Source organism: Ambystoma mexicanum, unplaced genomic scaffold (genome assembly GCF_040938575.1).
Source record: "Ambystoma mexicanum isolate Mex_15411 unplaced genomic scaffold, UKY_AmexF1_1 Mex_scaf1, whole genome shotgun sequence".
Classification (NCBI taxonomy): domain Eukaryota; kingdom Metazoa; phylum Chordata; class Amphibia; order Caudata; family Ambystomatidae; genus Ambystoma; species Ambystoma mexicanum.
The window spans coordinates 4658113-4672521 of NW_027182324.1; the positions used below are offsets into that span (position 1 = coordinate 4658113).

General features: G+C 40.7%; 10 non-coding genes across 10 annotated transcripts; all 10 read left to right on the forward strand.

The window, feature by feature from the left end:
* Nucleotides 1-278: 278 nt before the first annotated feature.
* Nucleotides 279-352, forward strand: TRNAI-AAU (transfer RNA isoleucine (anticodon AAU)). Its single transcript has one exon. It is a non-coding gene; the product is annotated as a tRNA-Ile (tRNA).
* A 766-nt stretch (nt 353-1118) lies between these two features.
* Nucleotides 1119-1192, forward strand: TRNAI-AAU (transfer RNA isoleucine (anticodon AAU)). Its single transcript has one exon. It is a non-coding gene; the product is annotated as a tRNA-Ile (tRNA).
* Nucleotides 1193-2801: 1609 nt separating this feature from the next.
* On the forward strand, nt 2802-2875 carry TRNAT-AGU (transfer RNA threonine (anticodon AGU)). The gene has a single exon. It is a non-coding gene; the product is annotated as a tRNA-Thr (tRNA).
* Nucleotides 2876-3641: 766 nt separating this feature from the next.
* On the forward strand, nt 3642-3715 carry TRNAI-AAU (transfer RNA isoleucine (anticodon AAU)). The gene has a single exon. It is a non-coding gene; the product is annotated as a tRNA-Ile (tRNA).
* Nucleotides 3716-5324: 1609 nt separating this feature from the next.
* TRNAT-AGU (transfer RNA threonine (anticodon AGU)) lies at nt 5325-5398 on the forward strand. Its single transcript has one exon. It is a non-coding gene; the product is annotated as a tRNA-Thr (tRNA).
* A 1608-nt stretch (nt 5399-7006) lies between these two features.
* Nucleotides 7007-7080, forward strand: TRNAT-AGU (transfer RNA threonine (anticodon AGU)). Its single transcript has one exon. It is a non-coding gene; the product is annotated as a tRNA-Thr (tRNA).
* Nucleotides 7081-9528: 2448 nt separating this feature from the next.
* On the forward strand, nt 9529-9602 carry TRNAT-AGU (transfer RNA threonine (anticodon AGU)). The gene has a single exon. It is a non-coding gene; the product is annotated as a tRNA-Thr (tRNA).
* Nucleotides 9603-11211: 1609 nt separating this feature from the next.
* On the forward strand, nt 11212-11285 carry TRNAT-AGU (transfer RNA threonine (anticodon AGU)). Its single transcript has one exon. It is a non-coding gene; the product is annotated as a tRNA-Thr (tRNA).
* Nucleotides 11286-12892: 1607 nt separating this feature from the next.
* Nucleotides 12893-12966, forward strand: TRNAT-AGU (transfer RNA threonine (anticodon AGU)). Its single transcript has one exon. It is a non-coding gene; the product is annotated as a tRNA-Thr (tRNA).
* A 767-nt stretch (nt 12967-13733) lies between these two features.
* TRNAT-AGU (transfer RNA threonine (anticodon AGU)) lies at nt 13734-13807 on the forward strand. Its single transcript has one exon. It is a non-coding gene; the product is annotated as a tRNA-Thr (tRNA).
* The last annotated feature ends 602 nt before the right edge of the window (nt 13808-14409 follow it).

Below are 14409 nucleotides of genomic sequence, written 5' to 3' on the forward strand. Positions count from 1 at the left end.
TTAATGTTCACCCACTTACGGATTTGAATGTTTTGCCACATTCATGAGTGCAAACTTGCTCCCCAGTAAAGACGAACATGTGCTCCTCAATGCACACACTGGGCAATGCAGTCCACTCTAAATCGACGATTAATGACATGCTCGTTTTGTGCAATGGAGTTTCAGTCAATTGGAAAACATTTTGAAAAGTTATATTGCAACAGAAGCCCAGCCTTAAAAAAGTGGATTTCACTTCTAAATGATTACATGAGGAAGGAAAGGAGACCAGATGCAAAAAAGGTGCTGTGGCTTAGTTGGTTAAAGCGCCTGTCTAATAAACAGGAGATCCTGAGTTCGAATCTCAGCAGCGCCTGTCTGCTTTTTTTTCGACCAATCTGTCTCCCCAATATTAAAACTTTGTACAAAGATTGCTATTTCATGCTATTTAGAAGCACAGTCAGGCTTGAAATGTTAGCAAAGCATCCAAGAACTCTGGACTCCACTACCTTAGAGTCATATTGCCCAAGGTTGCGATGCCATCAGAAATAGCACATATTAGAATGAGCAATTCATATTTCCTGCTTAATTTTTTGTAAAAGAAGCAAAGGTACGCCTGAACAGGGACTTGAACCCTGGACCCTCAGATTAAAAGTCTGATGCTCTACCGACTGAGCTATCCAGGCAGATGGATCACTGCCATTTGAAACTTGATTTTCACTCTACAGCACCTCCATACATGGCTACCTCACTGGTCAATAAAGGAAATGAATTACTAGTGCATTACACACATTTTGACACTGGAGACATAACTTTTTTCAGTCATTCCGTATCCAGATATAGAGATTTGCAGCATCTAGGAGTTTAATGTTCACCCACTTACGGATTTGAATGTTTTGCCACATTCATGAGTGCAAACTTGCTCCCCAGTAAAGACGAACATGTGCTCCTCAATGCACACACTGGGCAATGCAGTCCACTCTAAATCGACGATTAATGACATGCTCGTTTTGTGCAATGCAGTTTCAGTCAATTGGAAAACATTTTGAAAAGTTATATTGCAACAGAAGCCCAGCCTTAAAAAAGTGGATTTCACTTCTAAATGATTACATGAGGAAGGAAAGGAGACCAGATGCAAAAAAGGTGCTGTGGCTTAGTTGGTTAAAGCGCCTGTCTAATAAACAGGAGATCCTGAGTTCGAATCTCAGCAGCGCCTGTCTGCTTTTTTTTCGACCAATCTGTCTCCCCAATATTAAAACTTTGTACAAAGATTGCTATTTCATGCTATTTAGAAGCACAGTCAGGCTTGAAATGTTGGCAAAGCATCCAAGAACTCTGGACTCCACTACCTTAGAGTCATATTGCCCAAGGTTGCGATGCCATCAGAAATAGCACATATTAGAATGAGCAATTCATATTTCCTGCTTAATTTTTTGTAAAAGAAGCAAAGGTACGCCTGAACAGGGACTTGAACCCTGGACCCTCAGATTAAAAGTCTGATGCTCTACCGACTGAGCTATCCAGGCACAAGGATCACTGCCCATTTGAAACTTGATTTTCACTCTACAGCACCTCCATACATGGCTACCTCACTGGTCAATAAAGGAAATGAATTACTAGTGCATTACACACATTTTGACACTGGAGACATAACTTTTTTCAGTCATTCCGTATCCTGATATAGAGATTTGCAGCATCTAGGACTTTAATGTTCACCCACTTACGGATTTGAATGTTTTGCCACATTCATGAGTGCAAACTTGCTCCCCAGTAAAGACGAACATGTGCTCCTCAATGCACACACTGGGCAATGCAGTCCACTCTAAATCGACGATTAATGACATGCTCGTTTTGTGCAATGGAGTTTCAGTCAATTGGAAAACATTTTGAAAAGTTATATTGCAAAAGAAGCCCAGCCTTAAAAAAGTGGATTTCACTTCTAAATGATTACATGAGGAAGGAAAGGAGACCAGATGCAAAAAAGGTGCTGTGGCTTAGTTGGTTAAAGTGCCTATCTAGTAAACAGGAGATCCTGAGTTCGAATCTCAGCAGCGCCTGTCTGCTTTTTTTTCGACCAATCTGTCTCCCCAATATTAAAACTTTGTACAAAGATTGCTATTTCATGCTATTTAGAAGCACAGTCAGGCTTGAAATGTTGGCAAAGCATCCAAAAACTCTGGACTCCACTACCTTAGAGTCATATTGCCCAAGGTTGCGATGCCATCAGAAATAGCACATATTAGAATGAGCAATTCATATTTCCTGCTTAATTTTTTGTAAAAGAAGCAAAGGTACGCCTGAACAGGGACTTGAACCCTGGACCCTCAGATTAAAAGTCTGATGCTCTACCGACTGAGCTATCCAGGCACAAGGATCACTGCCCATGTGAAACTTGATTTTCACTCTACAGCACCTCCATACATGGCTACCTCACTGGTCAATAAAGGAAATGAATTACTAGTGCATTACACACATTTTGACACTGGAGACATAACTTTTTTCAGTCATTCCGTATCCAGATATAGAGATTTGCAGCATCTAGGACTTTAATGTTCACCCACTTACGGATTTGAATGTTTTGCCACATTCATGAGTGCAAAATTTCTCCCCAGTAAAGGCGAACATGTGCTCCTCAATACACACACTGGGCAATGCAGTCCACTCTAAATCAACGATTAATGACATGCTCGTTTTGTGCAATGGAGTTTCAGTCAATTGGAAAACATTTTGTAAAGTTATATTGCAACAGAAGCCCAGCCTTAAAAAAAGTGGATTTCACTTCTAAATGATTACATGAGGAAGGACAGGAAATCAGATGCAAAAGTGGTGCTGTGGCTTAGTTGGTTAAAGCGCCTGTCTAGTAAACAGGAGATCCTGAGTTCGAATCTCAGCAGCGCCTGTCTGCTTTTTTTTCGACCAATCTGTCTCCCCAATATTAAAACTTTGTACAAAGATTGTTATTTCATGCTATTTAGAAGCACAGTCAGGCTTGAAATGTTGGCAAAGCATCCAAGAATTCTGGAATCCACTACCTTAGAGTCATATTGCCCAAGGTTGCGATGCCATCAGAAATAGCACATATTAGAATGAGCAATTCATATTTCCTGCTTAATTTTTTGTAAAAGAAGCAAAGGTACGCCTGAACAGGAACTTGAACCCTGGACCCTCAGATTAAAAGTCTGATGCTCTACCGACTGAGCTATCCAGGCACAAGGATCACTGCCATTTGAAACTTGATTTTCACTCTACAGCACCTCCATACATGGCTACCTCACTGGTCAATAAAGGAAATGAATTACTAGTGCATTACACACATTTTGACACTGGAGACATAACTTTTTTCAGTCATTCCGTATCCAGATATAGAGATTTGCAGCATCTAGGAGTTTAATGTTCACCCACTTACGGATTTGAATGTTTTGCCACATTCATGAGTGCAAACTTGCTCCCCAGTAAAGACGAACATGTGCTCCTCAATGCACACACTGGGCAATGCAGTCCACTCTAAATCGACGATTAATGACATGCTCGTTTTGTGCAATGGAGTTTCAGTCAATTGGAAAACATTTTGAAAAGTTATATTGCAACAGAAGCCCAGCCTTAAAAAAGTGGATTTCACTTCTAAATGATTACATGAGGAAGGAAAGGAGACCAGATGCAAAAAAGGTGCTGTGGCTTAGTTGGTTAAAGCGCCTGTCTAATAAACAGGAGATCCTGAGTTCGAATCTCAGCAGCGCCTGTCTGCTTTTTTTTCGACCAATCTGTCTCCCCAATATTAAAACTTTGTACAAAGATTGCTATTTCATGCTATTTAGAAGCACAGTCAGGCTTGAAATGTTGGCAAAGCATCCAAGAACTCTGGACTCCACTACCTTAGAGTCATATTGCCCAAGGTTGCGATGCCATCAGAAATAGCACATATTAGAATGAGCAATTCATATTTCCTGCTTAATTTTTTGTAAAAGAAGCAAAGGTACGCCTGAACAGGGACTTGAACCCTGGACCCTCAGATTAAAAGTCTGATGCTCTACCGACTGAGCTATCCAGGCACAAGGATCACTGCCCATTTGAAACTTGATTTTCACTCTACAGCACCTCCATACATGGCTACCTCACTGGTCAATAAAGGAAATGAATTACTAGTGCATTACACACATTTTGACACTGGAGACATAACTTTTTTCAGTCATTCCGTATCCTGATATAGAGATTTGCAGCATCTAGGACTTTAATGTTCACCCACTTACGGATTTGAATGTTTTGCCACATTCATGAGTGCAAACTTGCTCCCCAGTAAAGACGAACATGTGCTCCTCAATGCACACACTGGGCAATGCAGTCCACTCTAAATCGACGATTAATGACATGCTCGTTTTGTGCAATGGAGTTTCAGTCAATTGGAAAACATTTTGAAAAGTTATATTGCAAAAGAAGCCCAGCCTTAAAAAAGTGGATTTCACTTCTAAATGATTACATGAGGAAGGAAAGGAGACCAGATGCAAAAAAGGTGCTGTGGCTTAGTTGGTTAAAGTGCCTGTCTAGTAAACAGGAGATCCTGAGTTCGAATCTCAGCAGCGCCTGTCTGCTTTTTTTTCGACCAATCTGTCTCCCCAATATTAAAACTTTGTACAAAGATTGCTATTTCATGCTATTTAGAAGCACAGTCAGGCTTGAAATGTTGGCAAAGCATCCAAAAACTCTGGACTCCACTACCTTAGAGTCATATTGCCCAAGGTTGCGATGCCATCAGAAATAGCACATATTAGAATGAGCAATTCATATTTCCTGCTTAATTTTTTGTAAAAGAAGCAAAGGTACGCCTGAACAGGGACTTGAACCCTGGACCCTCAGATTAAAAGTCTGATGCTCTACCGACTGAGCTATCCAGGCACAAGGATCACTGCCCATGTGAAACTTGATTTTCACTCTACAGCACCTCCATACATGGCTACCTCACTGGTCAATAAAGGAAATGAATTACTAGTGCATTACACACATTTTGACACTGGAGACATAACTTTTTTCAGTCATTCCGTATCCAGATATAGAGATTTGCAGCATCTAGGACTTTAATGTTCACCCACTTACGGATTTGAATGTTTTGCCACATTCATGAGTGCAAAATTTCTCCCCAGTAAAGGCGAACATGTGCTCCTCAATACACACACTGGGCAATGCAGTCCACTCTAAATCAACGATTAATGACATGCTCGTTTTGTGCAATGGAGTTTCAGTCAATTGGAAAACATTTTGTAAAGTTATATTGCAACAGAAGCCCAGCCTTAAAAAAAGTGGATTTCACTTCTAAATGATTACATGAGGAAGGACAGGAAATCAGATGCAAAAGTGGTGCTGTGGCTTAGTTGGTTAAAGCGCCTGTCTAGTAAACAGGAGATCCTGAGTTCGAATCTCAGCAGCGCCTGTCTGCTTTTTTTTCGACCAATCTGTCTCCCCAATATTAAAACTTTGTACAAAGATTGTTATTTCATGCTATTTAGAAGCACAGTCAGGCTTGAAATGTTGGCAAAGCATCCAAGAATTCTGGAATCCACTACCTTAGAGTCATATTGCCCAAGGTTGCGATGCCATCAGAAATAGCACATATTAGAATGAGCAATTCATATTTCCTGCTTAATTTTTTGTAAAAGAAGCAAAGGTACGCCTGAACAGGAACTTGAACCCTGGACCCTCAGATTAAAAGTCTGATGCTCTACCGACTGAGCTATCCAGGCACAAGGATCACTGCCCATTTGAAACTTGATTTTCACTCTACAGCACCTCCATACATGGCTACCTCACTGGTCAATAAAGGAAATGAATTACTAGTGCATTACACACATTTTGACACTGGAGACATAACTTTTTTCAGTCATTCCGTATCCAGATATAGAGATTTGCAGCATCTAGGACTTTAATGTTCACCCACTTACGGATTTGAATGTTTTGCCACATTCATGAGTGCAAACTTGCTCCCCAGTAAAGACGAACATGTGCTCCTCAATGCACACACTGGGCAATGCAGTCCACTCTAAATCGACGATTAATGACATGCTCGTTTTGTGCAATGGAGTTTCAGTCAATTGGAAAACATTTTGAAAAGTTATATTGCAACAGAAGCCCAGCCTTAAAAAAGTGGATTTCACTTCTAAATGATTACATGAGGAAGGAAAGGAGACCAGATGCAAAAAAGGTGCTGTGGCTTAGTTGGTTAAAGTGCCTGTCTAGTAAACAGGAGATCCTGAGTTCGAATCTCAGCAGCGCCTGTCTGCTTTTTTTTCGACCAATCTGTCTCCCCAATATTAAAACTTTGTACAAAGATTGCTATTTCATGCTATTTAGAAGCACAGTCAGGCTTGAAATGTTGGCAAAGCATCCAAAAACTCTGGACTCCACTACCTTAGAGTCATATTGCCCAAGGTTGCGATGCCATCAGAAATAGCACATATTAGAATGAGCAATTCATATTTCCTGCTTAATTTTTTGTAAAAGAAGCAAAGGTACGCCTGAACAGGGACTTGAACCCTGGACCCTCAGATTAAAAGTCTGATGCTCTACCGACTGAGCTATCCAGGCACAAGGATCACTGCCCATTTGAAACTTGATTTTCACTCTACAGCACCTCCATACACGGCTACCTCACTGGTCAATAAAGGAAATGAATTACTAGTGCATTACACACATTTTGACACTGGAGACATAACTTTTTTCAGTCATTCCGTATCCAGATATAGAGATTTGCAGCATCTAGGACTTTAATGTTCACCCACTTACGGATTTGAATGTTTTGCCACATTCATGAGTGCAAACTTGCTCCCCAGTAAAGACGAACATGTGCTCCTCAATGCACACACTGGGCAATGCAGTCCACTCTAAATCGACGATTAATGACATGCTCGTTTTGTGCAATGGAGTTTCAGTCAATTGGAAAACATTTTGAAAAGTTATATTGCAACAGAAGCCCAGCCTTAAAAAAGTGGATTTCACTTCTAAATGATTACATGAGGAAGGAAAGGAGACCAGATGCAAAAAAGGTGCTGTGGCTTAGTTGGTTAAAGCGCCTGTCTAGTAAACAGGAGATCCTGAGTTCGAATCTCAGCAGCGCCAGTCTGCTTTTTTTTCGACCAATCTGTCTCCCCAATATTAAAACTTTGTACAAAGATTGCTATTTCATGCTATTTAGAAGCACAGTCAGGCTTGAAATGTTGGCAAAGCATCCAAGAACTCTGGACTCCACTACCTTAGAGTCATATTGCCCAAGGTTGCGATGCCATCAGAAATAGCACATATTAGAATGAGCAATTCATATTTCCTGCTTAATTTTTTGTAAAAGAAGCAAAGGTACTCCTGAACAGGGACTTGAACCCTGGACCCTCAGATTAAAAGTCTGATGCTCTACCGACTGAGCTATCCAGGCACAAGGATCACTGCTCATTTGAAACTTGATTTTCACTCTACAGCACCTCCATACATGGCTACCTCACTGGTCAATAAAGGAAATGAATTACTAGTGCATTACACACATTTTGACACTGGAGACATAACTTTTTTCAGTCATTCCGTATCCAGATATAGAGATTTGCAGCATCTAGGACTTTAATGTTCACCCACTTACGGATTTGAATGTTTTGCCACATTCATGAGTGCAAAATTGCTCCCCAGTAAAGGCGAACATGTGCTCCTCAATACACACACTGGGCAATGCAGTCCACTCTAAATCAACGATTAATGACATGCTCGTTTTGTGCAATGGAGTTTCAGTCAATTGGAAAACATTTTGTAAAGTTATATTGCAACAGAAGCCCAGCCTTAAAAAAAGTGGATTTCACTTCTAAATGATTACATGAGGAAGGACAGGAGATCAGATGCAAAAGAGGTGCTGTGGCTTAGTTGGTTAAAGCGCCTGTCTAGTAAACAGGAGATCCTGAGTTAGAATCTCAGCAGCGCCTGTCTGCTTTTTTTTCGACCAATCTGTCTCCCCAATATTTAAACTTTGTACAAAGATTGTTATTTCATGCTATTTAGAAGCACAGTCAGGCTTGAAATGTTGGCAAAGCATCCAAGAATTCTGGACTCCACTACCTTAGAGTCATATTGCCCAAGGTTGCGATGCCATCAGAAATAGCACATATTAGAATGAGCAATTCATATTTCCTGCTAAATTTTTTGTAAAAGAAGCAAAGATACGCCTGAACAGGGACTTGAACCCTGGACCCTCAGATTAAAAGTCTGATGCTCTACCGACTGAGCTATCCAGGCAGATGGATCACTGCCATTTGAAACTTGATTTTCACTCTACAGCACCTCCATACATGGCTACCTCACTGGTCAATAAAGGAAATGAATTACTAGTGCATTACACACATTTTGACACTGGAGACATAACTTTTTTCAGTCATTCCGTATCCAGATATAGAGATTTGCAGCATCTAGGACTTTAATGTTCACCCACTTACGGATTTGAATGTTTTGCCACATTCATGAGTGCAAACTTGCTCCCCAGTAAAGACGAACATGTGCTCCTCAATGCACACACTGGGCAATGCAGTCCACTCTAAATCGACGATTAATGACATGCTCGTTTTGTGCAATGGAGTTTCAGTCAATTGGAAAACATTTTGAAAAGTTATATTGCAACAGAAGCCCAGCCTTAAAAAAGTGGATTTCACTTCTGAATGATTACATGAGGAAGGAAAGGAGACCAGATGCAAAAAAGGTGCTGTGGCTTAGTTGGTTAAAGCGCCTGTCTAGTAAACAGGAGATCCTGAGTTTGAATCTCAGCAGCGCCTGTCTGCTTTTTTTCGACCAATCTGTCTCCCCAATATTAAAACTTTGTACAAAGATTGCTATTTCATGCTATTTAGAAGCACAGTCAGGCTTGAAATGTTGGCAAAGCATCCAAGAACTCTGGACTCCACTACCTTAGAGTCATATTGCCCAAGGTTGCGATGCCATCAGAAATAGCACATATTAGAATGAGCAATTCATATTTCCTGCTTAATTTTTTGTAAAAGAAGCAAAGGTACGCCTGAACAGGGACTTGAACCCTGGACCCTCAGATTAAAAGTCTGATGCTCTACCGATTGAGCTATCCAGGCACAGGAATCACTGCCCATTTGAAACTTGATTTTCACTCTACAGCACCTCCACATATGGCTACCTCACTGGTCAATAAAGGAAATGAATTACTAGTGCATTACACACATTTTGACACTGGAGACATAACTTTTTTCAGTCATTCGGTATCCAGATATAGAGATTTGCAGCATCTAGGACTTTAATGTTCACCCACTTACGGATTTGAATGTTTTGCCACATTCATGAGTGCAAACTTGCTCCCCAGTAAAGACGAACATGTGCTCCTCAATGCACACACTGGGCAATGCAGTCCACTCTAAATCGACGATTAATGACATGCTCGTTTTGTGCAATGGAGTTTCAGTCAATTGGAAAACATTTTGAAAAGTTATATTGCAACAGAAGCCCAGCCTTAAAAAAGTGGGTTTCACTTCTGAATGATTACATGAGGAAGGAAAGGAGACCAGATGCAAAAAAGGTGCTGTGGCTTAGTTGGTTAAAGCGCCTGTCTAGTAAACAGGAGATCCTGAGTTCGAATCTCAGCAGCGCCTGTCTGCTTTTTTTTGGACCAATCTGTCTCCCCAATATTAAAACTTTGTACAAAGATTGCTATTTCATGCTATTTAGAAGCACAGTCAGGCTTGAAATGTTGGCAAAGCATCCAAGAACTCTGGACTCCACTACCTTAGAGTCATATTGCCCAAGGTTGCGATGCCATCAGAAATAGCACATATTAGAATGAGCAATTCATATTTCCTGCTTAATTTTTTGTAAAAGAAGCAAAGGTACGCCTGAACAGGAACTTGAACCCTGGACCCTCAGATTAAAAGTCTGATGCTCTACCGACTGAGCTATCCAGGCACAAGGATCACTGCCCATTTGAAACTTGATTTTCACTCTACAGCACCTCCATACATGGCTACCTCACTGGTCAATAAAGGAAATGAATTACTAGTGCATTACACACATTTTGACACTGGAGACATAACTTTTTTCAGTCATTCCGTATCCAGATATAGAGATTTGCAGCATCTAGGACTTTAATGTTCACCCACTTACGGATTTGAATGTTTTGCCACATTCATGAGTGCAAACTTGCTCCCCAGTAAAGACGAACATGTGCTCCTCAATGCACACACTGGGCAATGCAGTCCACTCTAAATCGACGATTAATGACATGCTCGTTTTGTGCAATGGAGTTTCAGTCAATTGGAAAACATTTTGAAAAGTTATATTGCAACAGAAGCCCAGCCTTAAAAAAGTGGATTTCACTTCTAAATGATTACATGAGGAAGGAAAGGAGACCAGATGCAAAAAAGGTGCTGTGGCTTAGTTGGTTAAAGTGCCTGTCTAGTAAACAGGAGATCCTGAGTTCGAATCTCAGCAGCGCCTGTCTGCTTTTTTTTCGACCAATCTGTCTCCCCAATATTAAAACTTTGTACAAAGATTGCTATTTCATGCTATTTAGAAGCACAGTCAGGCTTGAAATGTTGGCAAAGCATCCAAAAACTCTGGACTCCACTACCTTAGAGTCATATTGCCCAAGGTTGCGATGCCATCAGAAATAGCACATATTAGAATGAGCAATTCATATTTCCTGCTTAATTTTTTGTAAAAGAAGCAAAGGTACGCCTGAACAGGGACTTGAACCCTGGACCCTCAGATTAAAAGTCTGATGCTCTACCGACTGAGCTATCCAGGCACAAGGATCACTGCCCATTTGAAACTTGATTTTCACTCTACAGCACCTCCATACATGGCTACCTCACTGGTCAATAAAGGAAATGAATTACTAGTGCATTACACACATTTTGACACTGGAGACATAACTTTTTTCAGTCATTCCGTATCCAGATATAGAGATTTGCAGCATCTAGGACTTTAATGTTCACCCACTTACGGATTTGAATGTTTTGCCACATTCATGAGTGCAAAATTGCTCCCCAGTAAAGGCGAACATGTGCTCCTCAATACACACACTGGGCAATGCAGTCCACTCTAAATCAACGATTAATGACATGCTCGTTTTGTGCAATGGAGTTTCAGTCAATTGGAAAACATTTTGTAAAGTTATATTGCAACAGAAGCCCAGCCTTAAAAAAAGTGGATTTCACTTCTAAATGATTACATGAGGAAGGACAGGAGATCAGATGCAAAAGAGGTGCTGTGGCTTAGTTGGTTAAAGCGCCTGTCTAGTAAACAGGAGATCCTGAGTTCGAATCTCAGCAGCGCCTGTCTGCTTTTTTTTCGACCAATCTGTCTCCCCAATATTTAAACTTTGTACAAAGATTGTTATTTCATGCTATTTAGAAGCACAGTCAGGCTTGAAATGTTGGCAAAGCATCCAAGAATTCTGGACTCCACTACCTTAGAGTCATATTGCCCAAGGTTGCGATGCCATCAGAAATAGCACATATTAGAATGAGCAATTCATATTTCCTGCTAAATTTTTTGTAAAAGAAGCAAAGATACACCTGAACAGGGACTTGAACCCTGGACCCTCAGATTAAAAGTCTGATGCTCTACCGACTGAGCTATCCAGGCAGATGGATCACTGCCATTTGAAACTTGATTTTCACTCTACAGCACCTCCATACATGGCTACCTCACTGGTCAATAAAGGAAATGAATTACTAGTGCATTACACACATTTTGACACTGGAGACATAACTTTTTTCAGTCATTCCGTATCCAGATATAGAGATTTGCAGCATCTAGGACTTTAATGTTCACCCACTTACGGATTTGAATGTTTTGCCACATTCATGAGTGCAAACTTGCTCCCCAGTAAAGACGAACATGTGCTCCTCAATGCACACACTGGGCAATGCAGTCCACTCTAAATCGACGATTAATGACATGCTCGTTTTGTGCAATGGAGTTTCAGTCAATTGGAAAACATTTTGAAAAGTTATATTGCAACAGAAGCCCAGCCTTAAAAAAGTGGATTTCACTTCTAAATGATTACATGAGGAAGGAAAGGAGACCAGATGCAAAAAAGGTGCTGCGGCTTAGTTGGTTAAAGCGCCTGTCTAGTAAACAGGAGATCCTGAGTTTGAATCTCAGCAGCGCCTGTCTGCTTTTTTTTCGACCAATCTGTCTCCCCAATATTAAAACTTTGTACAAAGATTGCTATTTCATGCTATTTAGAAGCACAGTCAGGCTTGAAATGTTGGCAAAGCATCCAAGAACTCTGGACTCCACTACCTTAGAGTCATATTGCCCAAGGTTGCGATGCCATCAGAAATAGCACATATTAGAATGAGCAATTCATATTTCCTGCTTAATTTTTTGTAAAAGAAGCAAAGGTACACCTGAACAGGGACTTGAACCCTGGACCCTCAGATTAAAAGTCTGATGCTCTACCGACTGAGCTATCCAGGCACAGGGATCACTGCCCATTTGAAACTTGATTTTCACTCTACAGCACCTCCATATATGGCTACCTCACTGGTCAATAAAGGAAATGAATTACTAGTGCATTACACACATTTTGACACTGGAGACATAACTTTTTTCAGTCATTCGGTATCCAGATATAGAGATTTGCAGCATCTAGGACTTTAATGTTCACCCACTTACGGATTTGAATGTTTTGCCACATTCATGAGTGCAAACTTGCTCCCCAGTAAAGACGAACATGTGCTCCTCAATGCACACACTGGGCAATGCAGTCCACTCTAAATCGACGATTAATGACATGCTCGTTTTGTGCAATGGAGTTTCAGTCAATTGGAAAACATTTTGAAAAGTTATATTGCAACAGAAGCCCAGCCTTAAAAAAGTGGGTTTCACTTCTGAATGATTACATGAGGAAGGAAAGGAGACCAGATGCAAAAAAGGTGCTGTGGCTTAGTTGGTTAAAGCGCCTGTCTAGTAAACAGGAGATCCTGAGTTCGAATCTCAGCAGCGCCTGTCTGCTTTTTTTTGGACCAATCTGTCTCCCCAATATTAAAACTTTGTACAAAGATTGCTATTTCATGCTATTTAGAAGCACAGTCAGGCTTGAAATGTTGGCAAAGCATCCAAGAACTCTGGACTCCACTACCTTAGAGTCATATTGCCCAAGGTTGCGATGCCATCAGAAACAGCACATATTAGAATGAGCAATTCATATTTCCTGCTTAATTTTTTGTAAAAGAAGCAAAGGTACGCCTGAACAGGGACTTGAACCCTGGACCCTCAGATTAAAAGTCTGATGCTCTACCTACTGAGCTATCCAGGCACATGGATCACTCCCATTTGAAACTTGATTTTCACTCTACAGCGCCTCCATACATGGCTACCTCACTGGTCAATAAAGGAAATGAATTACTAGTGCATTACACACATTTTGACACTGGAGACATAACTTTTTTCAGTCATTCCGTATCCAGATATAGAGATTTGCAGCATCTAGGACTTTAATGTTCACCCACTTACGGATTTGAATGTTTTGCCACATTCATGAGTGCAAAATTGCTCCCCAGTAAAGGCGAACATGTGCTCCTCAATACACACACTGGGCAATGCAGTCCACTCTAAATCAACGATTAATGACATGCTCGTTTTGTGCAATGGAGTTTCAGTCAATTGGAAAACATTTTGTAAAGTTATATTGCAACAGAAGCCCAGCCTTAAAAAAATTGGATTTCACTTCTAAATGATTACATGAGGAAGGAAAGGAGATCAGATGCAAAAGAGGTGCTGTGGCTTAGTTGGTTAAAGCGCCTGTCTAGTAAACAGGAGATCCTGAGTTCGAATCTCAGCAGCGCCTGTCTGCTTTTTTTTCGACCAATCTGTCTCCCCAATATTAAAACTTTGTACAAAGATTGTTATTTCATGCTATTTAGAAGCACAGTCAGGCTTGAAATGTTGGCAAAGCATCCAAGAATTCTGGGCTCCACTACCTTAGAGTCATATTGCCCAAGGTTGCGATGCCATCAGAAATAGCACATATTAGAATGAGCAATTCATATTTCCTGCTATATTTTTTGTAAAAGAAGCAAAGATACGCCTGAACAGGAACTTGAACCCTGGACCCTCAGATTAAAAGTCTGATGCTCTACCGACTGAGCTATCCAGGCACAGGGATCACTGCCCATTTGAAACTTGATTTTCACTCTACAGCACCTCCATACATGGCTACCTCACTGGTCAATAAAGGAAATGAATTACTAGTGCATTACACACATTTTGACACTGGAGACATAACTTTTTTCAGTGATTCCGTATCCAGATATAGAGATTTGCAGCATCTAGGACTTTAATGTTCACCCACTTACGGATTTTAATGTTTTGCCACATTCATGAGTGCAAACTTGCTCCCCAGTAAAGACGAACATGTGCTCCTCAATGCACACACTGGGCAATGCAGTC